Source organism: Nycticebus coucang, chromosome 4, assembly GCF_027406575.1.
Source record: "Nycticebus coucang isolate mNycCou1 chromosome 4, mNycCou1.pri, whole genome shotgun sequence".
Taxonomy (NCBI): domain Eukaryota; kingdom Metazoa; phylum Chordata; class Mammalia; order Primates; family Lorisidae; genus Nycticebus; species Nycticebus coucang.
Genome location: NC_069783.1, coordinates 73,711,955 through 73,722,600, shown reverse-complemented (window position 1 = coordinate 73,722,600; position 10,646 = coordinate 73,711,955). Strand labels below are relative to the sequence as shown.

The 10,646-nt window shown below is 47.8% G+C and overlaps 1 pseudogene; it reads right to left on the bottom strand.

The window, feature by feature from the left end:
• Positions 1-9,562: 9,562 nt before the first annotated feature.
• Positions 9,563-10,198, bottom strand: LOC128583733 (protein N-terminal glutamine amidohydrolase-like; annotated as a pseudogene).
• Between the last annotated feature and the right edge of the window lie 448 nt (positions 10,199-10,646).

The following is a 10,646-nucleotide window of genomic DNA, read 5'->3' as shown; positions in this document are numbered from 1 at the left end:
AACTAAGAAGTTTGGAAGAGGGGTCCCACAGAGCTGGGACCCAGACATCCAAGGAGGGTGAGTGCCTAGAATCTCTGAGGCTGGAGCTGAGAGTGTAGGGAAGAAGTTGAAAACCAGAATCTATTGGTATTGGAGTAAACTGTCACAGCAGGGTGGAGTGTCACTGCTGCGGTGTTGCTCACAGGGATGAAGAAGTCTCTGCTCCCTCCTGCAAATATGCAGTCCTCCCCCTACTGGCAGAGCTCAGAGTGGTGCCAGGCGCCATAGAGAATTGTGGTTTGCAGGGTCCCTGCTCCAGAATTACTGAGTATAGACAAGTGAGCTAAGAGATGTCAGCTTCATAACCAACACAGGGTGTGTGAACAAAATGATAATGGGAGGCCCTGAGATGAAACAACGGGCACCAAAACACCCACACCTTTTCCTGGTGGAAATTACCACGTTTAGTCCATTCCATACACTTTACAAAAAGCTCTTACAATTACCTTATTTATAGGCAGCTAATGGTAATGTGGGTAGTTGCCTGTGTGTGCTGACACTGTCACATGAGGAGAACAGGAGACTGTCGCAAGCATCCAGAATTGGTGTCCTTTGCTTTGGCTTCGTCCCTGAGCTCATGCTCCCAGGGTCTGAAACAAGTCTCAGGCACCCTGACCTATGCTTCCCTTACCAAACCTGTGCATTTCCCAAGATCTGGAAGTATTTTATTTGTTCCTTGGGTACAAATGGGCAGATCACCAGTAACACTGACCCCAACCCGTTTTAGCCAGAAAATCTCCACTAACATTTGTCTCTCATAGTGGGTATCCCAGTTAGCTTTTTTGAAGATGTTCTGCAGTGAACAGCAGCTTAGAAACTCTTGTTCCAGGAAGAGAATCCTTCAATCCAACAGGAATGCCAGACACTAAGGAAGCCAGCAAGGCTCACTTCCCCTGGTCTCCACTGCCATGATCTTTGTCCCTACCAGACTGCAGCAAATATCCATTCTCACCCCACCCCCAAAACCTCTTAACAGTATCCTTTCTAAAGCATGGGGGCAGAGTGGCCGGCTCCATTTCTGGGTGTGTGGGTTGGGGCTGTTGGTATGTATAGCGTAAGGTATTATTTTTTGTTCATTTGTTGATGAACCTGACACCACCCATCCAAAGAACCTATTGGAATAATCACAAGCAAGGCCAGCACAACTGAGTGACCACAGACAGGGAGCAATTCCACACAGATAGTTTTTATTGCAGAAAAAAAGGAAGCTATACAAAGCAAAAATATGTTCCAGAGAGAGGAACAGGTGAGTCTCCGTGAATACAGAACGACATTAAGGACTCCCAGATGGTCCCCTTTCATTGGCCTGGTCTGGGGAGGGCTTATGGGAGGTGTGGCTGTCACCAGATGATTGATAAACATCACTGACAAGTGTTCTGCATTTTTCCTGCAGTCCCTTCTCCTGACTGGTCCCCCAGGTTTTCCACCCCTAGAAATTGCCCTCCAGACCTATATTTGCCACCACAGATTTGGTCCCTGCCTAACATGTGTTGGTGTGTTTTTCTGGGGAAAAAGAAGCCTTTTTATCCACCCTAGAGGCACTCTGGGAGGCCAAGATGGGCGGATTGCTTGAGCTCAGGAGTTTGAAACCAGTCTGAGCAAGAGCAACACCCTGTCTCTACTATAAATAGAAAAATTAGCCAAGCATTGTGGCAGGTGCCTATAATCCCAGCTATTTGCGATGCTGAGGCAAGAGGATTACTTGAGCCCAAGAGTGTGAGGTTGCTGTGAGCTATGATGGCACCATGGCACTTTACCCAGGGTGACAGAATGAGACTGTCTCATAGGGCACTGGCCCCATGTACCGAGGGTGGTGGGTTCAAACCCAGCCCTGGCCAAACTGCAACAACAACAAAAAAAAATAGTTGGGCATTGTGGCAGGCGCCTGTAGTCCCAGCTGCTCAGGAGGCTGAGGCAGGAGAATCGCATAGGACCAAGAGCTGGAGGTTGCTGTGAGCCATGCGATGTCATGGCACTTTACCGAGGGTGGTAAAGTGAGACTCTGTCTCTACAAAAAAAAAACCTAACTAAATATTAATCCACCCTAAAGGAAAGGAAGTATAGAAAAAGTGGTGGGGGGACTTAGAAGGAAAGAAGGAATCATAATTTTCCCTATCCCAAATGGACCCCAGACCCAAATCTGCCCCTAACATTTGCAAAGTGTATGTGGAGGCAATTGGGCAGCACCCCAAACTGCACCAGTAGGTACTGAACAAACACTTCAACCCACATGTCCAAACTTTGTCCAAAGGCTCACTGGAAACAGCAGCCATCCTCAGCTACCCCCAAGGCCTCTCTAGACTACTTGCCACAGACAGTATAGGTACAGGGAGGCTCATGCAGCCCTGGAAGAGGCTGGAGCATTTGAGGAAATTCTGGCCCGGGGAACCTAAGCATGGTCTAAAGCAGTGTTTTTCAACCTTTTTTATCTCATGGCACAGTTGAACCTGTAGTAAAACTTCCACGGCACACTTAAATTATATTGATCAAAAACAGTGTAAAAAGAAGAATGCATTTATTGTGCTTTGAACTTCTTTAGAAAATAATTTAATTAATGATCTTTAAAACTTTTCAAGGTGCACCTAAAATCCTCTTGCAGCATGGCAGTGTGCTGCGACACACCAGCTGAATATCACCAGTCTAAAGGGAGGACTGGCCCTGTTGGCACATAGATGTAACCCACGGACTTCTCCCTCTATGTGGTGAGGGCTAGGGCAGGGCTTCTAAAATCATAGCCCAGGGATGCCGAGAGAACAAAAGAAGTCACCTGGGCAGAGCAGAGCGGAGGGAAGGGGATCACCATGGAGCCAGCCTCCTTCTTTCTGAAGCCCCAACCCAGGGAAGCACCCTTCTGCTGGGGTTGGAAACAAGAGATGCCAAGGTTAAGGGCCAGTGCTCAGAAGCAGATTCCCATGTCAGAAAAGGCAAGAGCAGCCACACGGAAGCTTCCAGGGGAAGCCTGGGGAGCCCACTCAAGGCCGGGGATGCCAATAAGATGTGATAGAGGAGATGAACCTCAGAGATGGACACCAGGGACCCCTAGTTGTGGCTGATGGCAGTGGGGACATGGCAGGGGCGAGGGAGCTATAGCTGGTTAGAAAGTAATTCTAGGAAAACAGAAATGTAACTTTGATTGGTTGTACTCAACAATTTTAGGCTTCTTCCCAACTCTGCCCAACCCACCCCTACTCTCATACACATAGAGAGTATTTGCTGACCTTCATTTTAATTCCTAATATTTTAAAAACTTTTTATTATGGAAAAATTTAGACAAATTCAAAGTAGGTAAAATAACACAATACAATGAACCCCATGTACCCATCATCAAGGTTCAGCAACCATCAATTCCCACTAATCTTTTCCCTCCAATATTATTTTGAGGCAAATCTCAAATGTCATTTGTTTTCAATCATTAATATTTCAAAACATAACTTTTAAAAATGATTCCTTTGGGCTAAGTGTGATGGCTCAGGTGGATTACAGAATCCTAGAACTCTGGGAGGCTGAGGTGGGAAGATTGCTGGAGCTCAGGAGTTCAAGACCAGCATGAGCAAGGGTAAGATCCTGTGGTCTACCAAAAATAGAAAAATTAGCTGGGCGTAGTGTGGACACCTGAAGTCCCAGTTACTCAGGAGGCTGAAGCAAAAGGATCACTTGAGCCCAGGAGTTTGAGGTAGCTGTGAGCTAGGCTGATGTCACAGCACTCTAGCCTGGGAAACTGTGTCTCAAAAAAACAAAAAAGATTATATTTTAAACAAATGTAATCTCAACATCTTTATCACACCCAGCTAACAAAATATCCTTAATATCATCAAGTATCCAGTCAGTGATCTCATTTCCAAGTGTCTCCTAAATACCACTCTCATCTGGCTCGGGAGGGATACCAGCCAAAGCATGATCAAGAAGCAAGGGGCAAGAAGTGAGACGGGACCAGTGGCACAGCTGAGGCCAGGACCAGGCGGGGGTAAAAGTTTCAAAAGGGGAAGAAATGATGGGAGATACCCAGGGAGCATGGGAGCCAGGGGCAAATGCTGAGCAGAGAAGGGCCGAATTCTCTCCTGTTCCTTCCCAGTGAGATGGAAAGGTGAAGATTCAACTGAAAAGGGACTGTCGGAGAGCAAAGTGACTTTTTCTTACGGAAAATCTGGGTATTTTTTTTATTATCAGTTAATAGAAGTTCCACTTGGCAGCTTTTTAAAGATGAGATTAAATCTCTGCAGAAGGTAATCAGTGTGAGGGTAGGAGGAGAGAGGAGGGCAGGAAGGGTTGGCTTTGGTTAGGGAATAACTATCAAGACCTCACTTTGCTCTTTAGGAAAGTGAGATTTAAGGAGAAAGTAGGTGGACTTTGCCCTCACACCAGCCTAGCCTTAAAGCCTGCTGCTACTGGTTATTAGTTGTGTGACCTTGAGCAAGATGCTTAACCTTTTGAGCCTATTTCCTCATCTCTAAAATTATGAATCAGGGAAGATAAAAGTCCCCTAAAGGATTAGACCCAGCGTGAAGTGCCTAACCAGTAGGAACCAGAAGGAGCCTGCTTGTTCGTTCCTTCCCCACCCTGTCTTTTCCTTTGACATCGAGTTCCAGGCCCATGTGCAGCTGAGGACACCAGCCTCTGAGGGGATCGCTGAAGACAGAGATTCTCTTTGTCTCCCACACCACACAGTCCACGTGACTCTCACACTGGTGGGAAGTCCAGTCTCTCTCCTCCACTGGAGAAAGCCCATAACACAAGCAAAGCTGGAGGGAATGTTGCCCAGGACTGGGATTCAGGGATAACTGAGGACAATACTCGTGGCAGGCTACTAGCGAGAACAGGGGAGACAGGTCTGAGACACCAGAGTGATCAGAGCTGTGGAAGCTCTGGGGAAGTGGGGGTTGTGTTTATGACTTGATGGTAGGTTTTAGAGTGGGCGTGGCTTGTGCAGTCACACAGGTCTCATGCTTAGAGGGGCCTGGCACTTACTTTAAGTGCTGTCTGTTGTCACCATCTTGAAATTCTTTAAGTTTTTTAACAAGGGCCCTGCATGTTCATTTCCCCCTGCCAAAAGCTCTGGTGCCTTTTTTTTCTTCTGTATTCCTTTCTTTTTTTTTCCTTTTTTTTTTGAGACAGAGTCTCACTTTGTCGTCCTCGGTAGAGTGCTGTGGCATCACAGCTCACAGCAACCTCCAGCTCTTGGGCTTAAGCAATTCTCTTGCCTCAGCCTCTCAAGTAACTGGGACTACAGGTGCCCACCACAACGCCAGGCTATTTTTTGTTGCAATTCTCATTGCTGTTTTAGCCTACCAGGGCCAGGTTCAAACCTGCCACCCTTGATATACGAGCCCAGCGCCCTACCCACTGCCCTTCTGTATTCCTTTCTAATTGCTAAATAAAATCCTGTCTTGCCACTGATCTGTGGTCTGTGGGTTTATTCCTCCAATCCCTGAGACCAAGGACCTACCCAAGAGTGGAATTCTGGTAACATATTTGGGTCCCATACATCATGTAGCTAGTCCTACCTGGCACCCGCCTGCCAACTGTGTGGATTCCTGCATGCCAAGCAGCCCAGGTGCGGGAATGGAGAGAGCAGATCCAGCCTGGGAGATTCCACAGCAGAGCAGCAGATGTACACAAGGAGGCAGAAAAGTTGGGGGGGGGGGACAGCAAGAGAGAGATGGCATCTAGAATGGGTGAAGGAGGAGGCAAAATTGGCAGAGGATTTGCGCATTAGGAAAGGAAAGAGTCTACCACCTGCGGGTTTTACAGACACCATCTAATAAAGTTGGGGTAGAAGTGAGACTGAGCCAGAAGGATAGGGGCCGTAGCATTGAGCTTTGCAGAGATAGAACAGACGGAAAGGCTGGGCTGAAGCCTGGGAAATCAAAGCTTAATGGATCAGGCAAGTTTTCCCCGGGGGGCACCCATGACTGCTGTCACTGCCACTTGGCACATCCACCTCCCAACCTGTCATTCTTCCCCAAAAGGCTGGAGCTCCTGATAGGGAAATACTAACACTAAGCAAGGTACTTGGCACATAGTAGGTGCTTTTAAAAGTTGCGTCTGGGGGGCTGGTGCTGGCTGGCTGGACAGTGAGAGGGAAACAGGGCTGCACAAAAAGGAGACCTCCCCCCCTCCCCCCGGGTCCTCACCCTGTCTTGCCACTGCTAATGGGCCATCTTGGCCAAGTTGCCCAACCTCTGCACCTACATTTCCTCACTATAAAGTGGAAATGTTTAATTTTTATTATATTTTTATGTGCCTTTGAGTTAATACACATAAAGCACTTAGAATAGTGCTAGACATGCCGCTCGGTTGCTTTATTAGATGGTGTCTATAAGACCCGCAGATTATTATCAGGACAGATAACTTTTCGCGTGTGCACGTGTTGCAGCTTCCACAGCCTCCAGCAGAGAGCTGACTCCTTTACCAGCTAGCACCTGCGGTTTAGGTGTCACCCAAGGGGCGCCTGAAGGCGGCAGTTCCCACGGTCTCCCCAGTTAACATCCCTAAAACATTTGCAGGGAGGCCCAAGAGCACAAGGAGACAGCACGCCCGACGCAGCCTGCACGCCAGCGGGAAGGAAACAGTGAGTCAATCCCGCGGTCCCCGCCACCTCCGGGCGGGACCGAAGCCAAGGAGGGACCCGCACCCGGACTGTGGTAGTTCCTGCCCCGAGCACCAATCCAAGCCGCTCCGCGCACCTCGCCCCGGTCCCGCACCTCCCGGCGGCGGGCGCCACCTGGAGGCCGCCTCGAGATCTGCGGACTCCACGTAGCTTCGGAGTTGTTGGGTTCTGCTGCTTTTGTTTTATCCATTAAAAACGTGTGGACTCTTGAGCTTAGGAGTTCAAGACCAGGCTAAGCAGAAGTGAGACACTCGTCCCTACTAAAACTAGTCGGGCGTTGGGGCGGGCGCCTGTAGTCCCAGCTACTTTGGCGGCTAAGGCAAGAAAATCGCTTAAGCCCAAGAGTTTGAGGTTGCTGTGAGCTGTGAAGCCACAGCATTTACCCAGGGGGACAGTGAGACTCTGTACACACACACACACACACGCACACGCACACGCACACCTTAGGGAAACAGTGCTGGGTGTCAGGCTCTGGTGGCACCGGGAGAAATACAGATAACGTCTTGCCTCCCAGGACACCCAGGGCGTGATGGAGAAACCAGGCCACCCACAAACAATGCCAAGTGCAATGCAAGGGCTGGGAAGGAGAGGGATACAGAGGAAGGACTAACTACCGCAGTCATTCCTTATGGCGTTCCTCGGTGCCAGTACTGTTCAAGGCACCAAAAATGAAAAAAGGAATTAAACCGAGCTCCTGCTCCCAAAGACCACCCGGCGGGAGCACAGACAGACTCAAAAGAGGCCGGTTGAGGAGGCGCCAGCCTGGAGACCATGGATCCCATAGGAAGTCAGGGAAGTACAGCAGGAAACACTACTTACTTTAAACCTGAAAGAGTGAGCAGGGTTCCCCAGGCCGGGGGCTGAGGGAGGCGCATATTGTCTGTAAAACTGAAATGGAAAGACAGGACATGGGCTGGAGAACGGCTTGTTGCGCGCTGTAGCACAGGGAACCCGGAAGAGCAGTGCTGGGACGCCGCAGGCAAGGAGCCAGGTCGCCAAGACCTTTTGACAGGAAGTAAAGTAGTTCGAATCCGACGACAGTGAGGGCAGCGAGGAGGGTCAGAGGCTCTAAAACAGAGATCTGAGCTTCTAGAAAGCTCACCCTGAAACACAGAAGTGAGAAGAGTGAAAATGACCACGGCTGGAGCTCAGTGTGCCAGAGAAGTGTGAACGTTTAACACCTGTTACTTATTTTATTTCTTTAAATGGGCCTGTGGGGTAGTACTACTACTACCCTGATTTTACCATGGAAAACATAGCTTAAGTCACTCCTCGAATGGGCCACCAAATTACCAAGTGTCCCATGGAGTCCAGCTGGGTTCAAATTCCACATGGCCACTGCCCAGCACGCTCAAGGGCAGGACTGGGCTGTGGGAGTGCCCACAGTCCAAGGTGGGCTCTACAGACAGGACCCACCAACAGGTGAGGTCAACAGTACCTAATGATTGGATCTGCTGAAGACAAGGTGATAATGAAAAGTTTGTGTTTGAGATAATACATGTTTACACTTGAGAAAAGCCTTATCCATCATCTAGAACAACCCCCAGGCTCCCCACAACACATCAGGGCAGGTGAGTCCCTACTCAGGAATCTGCCTTGCCTCCTGCTGGGAGAGATGAGTGCTTCCCTCTGTAAGGGCAGCCCCTCAGTTTGTGCACTGGATGCCAGCCTGGTGCCTACCCAAGGATATCAGCTCATCCACTGGACCCTCTCTCACATACTTCAACAATTTTTTTTTTTTTTTTGTCTTTCTGCTGTATCATTCCCATAAACATGTATGTGTCCTACATTAAAAAATCTTCCCTGCTCAGCACCTGTAGCTCAGCAGCTAGGGCACCAGCCACATACACGGGAGCTGGAGGGTTCAAACCCAGCCTGGGCCTGCCACTCTACCGAGGGTAATATAATAAGACTCTAACTCAAAAAAAAAAAAAAAAAAAATTCCTGACCCTAAATCTCCTGTCCCTGCCATTCTATTACATTAGTGATTTTCGATTGTTGTGCCATGAGAGGATCAGAGGTGCGCCAAAAAAACTTTCAAAGATCATTATTTAAATTATTTTTAAAAGAATTTCAAAGCACAGTAAGTATTTTCTTTTTTGATCAACAGCATTGAAGTGTACAGCAGAAGTCTAACTATAGGTTCAAGTGTACCATGAGATTAAAAAGGTTGAAAAACACTGTATTACATCAATCCTCTTCAAAAGAGTCATTTATACTCAGAATCCACTTTCTCTTCTCCTGTCCTTTCTTGAACTCCCTTCAGAAACAGGTTTCATTCTTACAACTCCACAATTGCTCTTGAGGTCACTAACCACACCACAGTGCAAGTCCCAGGGTTAACTGAGAACTTTCATCTTAGGTGACCTGTCAGCAGCCTTCTACCAGGCTGAGTCTCTTCACTCAAGGGCCTGAGGCTACCTATACACTTCCCTCCCTACCCTGGCTTCCTGAGCATGATCCTGGCTGGCCTCACTCTTACAACTCCCAAATGCATATTTCCATGTTGACCTGGCCTCTGAACTTCAAACCCGTACATCCAACTGCTCACTCAACACATGCACTCAGATGCCTAACAGCTCTAAACTTAGTTTGTCCAAAATCAAATTCCAACCCTTCCCCTAAACTTGTTGCTTCCATACATTTTCCATCTCCAGAAAGGAAAGCTTCAGTCTTGGGGTTGCTGAGAACAGACCTTATTTGTTTTGTCAACATGAATGAGGTGATCCTGCAGTAACAAAGAGACCCCAGATCTTAGGGTCTTTTTTTTTTTTTTTACTATATGCCAGTTTAATGCCAAATATCTTTTATCTAGAATTGTGTGATTAAACCCAAATGATCAGATCATCTTCAAGAAGGCGCATGTGATAAATACATTTTAAAGCCATGGTTCTCACCGATAATTCAGACATTCTTAGGTATTTCAGATCATCAAGAGGGACACAAAATGTCAGGATCCATACTGATGAAATCATTCAGGTTCATTTTGGAATCTCCAGTTTCAATACAGGGATATGGTGGGGGAGGCTCTCTCCAGTTCCACTGGAGTCTTTCATGTGAGATCGGTCAGAAGCGAAATTCTTCAAATATAAATCTGCACGGATAACTCTAAATTTCCTCCTAAACTGTGGATGAATGTCATCCTCAGACTTAAAGGCATCTTCTACGTAAGTATCAAATGGGCAGGGAAATGGCAAAACGGTATCCAGATCATAAAGGAAGCTCTGTCCTCCACTTGAAACATGAAGCAAAACAACATGGTAATCCCAGATCACAGGTCCATTTCCAGGTCTTGCCTGTTGTTTCCAGATAGGTATCATTTTCCTCTCGTTAGATATGAAGACAGTATAACACTCCTCTAAAGGATACTGGTCATGGTTTTTGATGTATTCACAGAGCTTCCAAATATTTTCTTCACAGTAGCAGCTGCTGTAAATGCAAGCATCTCTTGGGGGGCTGGCTGGCTGGTACCGGGCGGTGGCGGAGGGGCCATCGCCCTCCATGGCGGGCTTGCTCTGCCAGGGTCGAGGCCCAAGGTGGACCGACCCGACCCGACGCACTAAGAAGCTAGCGTTCTGCAGACCTCGCGGGTCCCGGGGGGAGATCTTAACACAATGAACATTTAAGGTTTTGTTCATGTTCAAGCTGAGTTGGTAGGAGGCTTCTCACAAGGTTCATTTGGACATTGGAGTTGACAGAGGCTCCATCTTAACATGTTTTCACATTTGTTGAGACCGGGGGAGGGGGCACATTGTGGGGTCTCGTGCTTGCAGTTAAATGCTTCTGCCCATGTTTTATTGTCCACAGCAAGTCATATGGTCACACCTGACTTAAAAGAGCGTGGGAAATGCAAATCTACTATATGCTCCAAAAACACCCAAAATAGCTGCAAATAGTTCTAATGACACATTATGCTCCACTCCCTCTTCTGCACATGAGATCCACCAGCAAACCTTGTGTGCCTTCAAAAATTATCCAGGATCTGACCCCTCCTAACAGG